This window comes from Octodon degus, unplaced genomic scaffold (genome assembly GCF_000260255.1).
Source record: "Octodon degus isolate 3935 unplaced genomic scaffold, OctDeg1.0 scaffold00016, whole genome shotgun sequence".
NCBI classification, from domain to species: domain Eukaryota; kingdom Metazoa; phylum Chordata; class Mammalia; order Rodentia; family Octodontidae; genus Octodon; species Octodon degus.
In genome coordinates, this window is record NW_004524592.1 from 11,080,640 (window position 1) to 11,084,457 (window position 3,818).

Here is a 3,818-nt window from a genome sequence, read left to right on the forward strand (position 1 = left end):
GTTTGATCAGTTTTGAGAGCCTGTACCTAGTAATCTTAGAAACTATTTTGAAGATAGCAACGTGTAATATAACAACCAGTGTTAATTTCCTATCATCTTGTTTTGAAATTCTGTATTCTTTTTACTGTTTTTTCCTCTTTTTAAAATATTTATACTTTATATTTTATTAAAATAAGGAAACTTTTACCAAGCTGCTATAGAATAGTACTTCACTTGAGAAAGCTCTTGTCTTTTGTTTTGTCTGTGTATGACTGTGTCTAGCAACCCATTTTCAGATCATTCTGAAAATGTTAATTCATGTATTACCTTTTGTCATGATAAAATATTTGTAAAGCATGGTCTCAACCTTTAAGTACACTTTGAACTTCTTTTCTGAATTGTTAGTTCATTGAAATTTCATTTAAAACACTAACCTCTGTCACCACCTGTTTTCTTTTCATTTAAATGCTTTTCTTTTATATATATTATAAAAATGTATTTTATACAAAGAATGTATTTTATGACCTCTTACTGAAATAAACACTTGTACATGGGAAAAAATAAAAATAAAAGATAATACTTTTTTTGCAAATGAAAAGAAATTAAAAAGCATATGTTTGCTTGTTTGGTACTAGGGATTGAATCCAGGGCCCCGCACATATAAGGAAATGCTCTACCACCGAGTACACTCCAGCCTTAGGAATAAAGGAAGGACAGGAAAAAAGAAGAGAAGGAAAAAAGGAAAGCTTCAACACAACAGAGTAAATCCAGTGCACCAGCACAAATCAGCAGTACAAGTATCCAAGCTACCCAGTACAAATACATATATTTTTCCTTCCATTCTTTTTTTTTTTTTTTTTTTTCTTGCTTCCTTCACCCAGTTGTTCCTTCACTTTGAATAGGTTTTTTCCCCTTCCACAGTCATATACTGTACCCTTCGGATTTTATTTACTCTTTCAGGTTCTTACACTAGAGAGACAATACAATGCTTACACATGTGTGTCTGATTTATTTCACTTGTGAGTATGGTTTCTAACTGCATCTATTTACTCATAAAAGTCTCAAGTTTATCTTTTTTTAAATAACTGAGTAGGAAGACTTAATGCTTTTTTTTCCTCCTTTTTAATTTTTTGGACCAATTTTGCATGCTTTTATCTGGTAATTTGAACAACTAATTTGAAGATAACAATATGCAGTATAACAACCATTATTGAATTCCTACCATCGTGTGTAGTGAAATTCTGTATTGTCTCTATTTTTTTTAACTATTTTTATTCTCTTTAAAAAATGAAAAGAAAAAAAAAGAAAGAAAAAGAAAAAGAATAAACCTAGCAGGCGGGGAATGTATCTTGCTGAGTTAAAGAAGGAGATGGAATCTACCCTGCCAGTGGGGGGGCTGCCCTCCTGCCTCCTGTAATCCCACCACTGAAGAGGCTGAGACGAGAGGAAAGTTAGAAGTCAGCCTGGGCTACAAGTTGGAGAGGCCAGCTTAAACTATATAGTAAGACCTCATCTAATAAAATCCTAAAATAAATATAAATGATAGCACAGCATAAGAACACGCTGGCAGAAAGAGTAATATTTTGAGTTGCAAGCAATTAAGAAGCCGCAAGCAGAGAGAACAGTCTGACATCTCTCTAAAAGCGAAGCGCTGAGTTTCCCTTTGCAAAGGGAATATAAAAGTCCCCATCCGCACCGGCATCGCCCTCTGCCGCACCAGGCAGAGACCTTTCTGCAGGTGGTGGCCGAGACTGCAAATGGAGTGTACTTAACAGTCTCCACCTCCCGAACAACACAGAGTCGCCTGCCTGTCTTTACTGCCACCACAGCCCCAATCTACCTTGCCTGCTTTATCTAGGTTCCTCTGGAAAAGGGATCACCCACGTTGCAACAGACCAACTCTGAATTTTCAGTCCTTTTCTGGGATGCTCCCCTGTGCCTGTGCCCTGTGCCTTTTCTACTGTTACCCTGGCTTTTGTGGGCACCAGCTGCAAACTCAAAGGGTAGAGAGAGAAGCTTCCTCCTCCACGTTAGGCTGATGATCTCTGTCTTCCACTGCAGTGTGTCAGTGCAATTTTTATTCACCTCTTCCTCAATAGGGTCCAATTATTTTCAGTAATGTAGGAAACAGACTGCAAAGGGTGAGATGATTTTCCTGAATTTCAAATATATATAATTATGCCAGGAAACAAAATTTTAAAACAGCAAGCAATATATATTTACAGTAATCAAAAAGAAAAAAATACACATTTCTTCAATTTTTTTTTTTTTTTTTTTTTTTTTTTTTAGAACCCGGAATCGAACTCAGGCCCCTGTGCTTCAAGCACTTATTCCATTTCTTCCATTTTTATGCTCAACTTTTTTTTCCCCTTTGGCAGTGCTGGGAATAAACTCTGCCTTGTTAATGCAAGGCAAGTTCTCTACACTGAACTACATCCCCAGAGTTCAGAATGATATAAAGATACACTGATTACAGGGCGACACAATGACACTTTTGGCAAATAACTGCCCGCCAATTAATAACTGATTTTTTTTTCTTACTGTACTGAGGATTGAACCCTGTGGGCACTGAACTACAACACTAGTTGCAGTTTTTAAAATTTTGAGGTCGAGCCTTGCTAATTTGCCCATATGGACCTCAAACTTTCTGGCCTCCTGCCTCATTCTCCGGGCAGCTGGGATTACAGACACAGGCCACCACTCAAACCAGTAACTGAATTTTAAGAAACCTGAAAAGGCCCGCGGCTGGTACATTTTAGGCAACGTTCAATCACATCGTTGCTCTCATGTTTTCACTTTTTGATTCAGACTTTAGTCTCAAAACAGGTCATTTAAAAATAAAATGATTTTCAATTAAAAAAATCTAAATCCAGTAAAATAAAACAAAAAAGTTATCTATGGACTAAAATTTATATTTGACAAACAAACAGAAAAACAGCCCCTCTTGCAGCCCTCCCTTTGTTTCACCATTTTAAATTTTAAAAACAACTAAAGACCCCTCGGGATGGCTTGCAATAAAAAAGCTGAAATCACTGAGTTGTTTATTCATCTTTAAAATGATTGCGCTGTCACTGTGGATTTAAAAACGATTGCTGAAATGCAGGCATATGTGGCATCGCAGTGGGAAAACACAAACCGCACCAATGATTTGGACAGTTTATCAGCCTAACCCCCAAAGCAAGCGGGGATGGGTCCCCACAGCTCTCACTGGGAGCGCTGTCAGTTATGTCCAGCGTCAAATGCGTTGTCCATTAAAGAATAAGTGATGAAAATTAAAATACAAATAATTAACTTTTATGGAAATCGCAATGTCTCTCTAAAATTAAAACTCACAGCCATCACTGCAATTGCTTTCAAACCTGACCAGAAGATTTTGTGAGAAGAACGTTTTATCACTGATCTTGTTTATCCTAGCTGGCATGTGGCGATGATAAAAAGCAGCAGGGCTGTAGTTAGTTTCATTACTGCTTTTAAATTCCCTGTAGACAGTACAACCCTCTTCGCCTCCACCTGGATAGACGCAGCCCATTATGCCTTCTTTGGTATGCGGCTGCTCCATAATGACACTCATCAAAGTTGGTATTGTGAGTTTCATCACCCTTTATAATGCATGCAGGGTTTACTAGAGAAACACTGGAGATTCACTCATTTGAATTAACAAACCTCTAATGTCCTTTGTGGTTTGAAAAAAAGAAAACATCACCTAATTACATATTCCTGTGTATCTGTGTATCCAACTTTTCTTTTTTTCTTTCTTTTCTTTTTTCTTTTCTTTTTTTTTTTTTTTTTTTTTTTTTTTTTTTTTCAAGGTTTTGCTATGCAGTTTAGGCTGGCTTTGA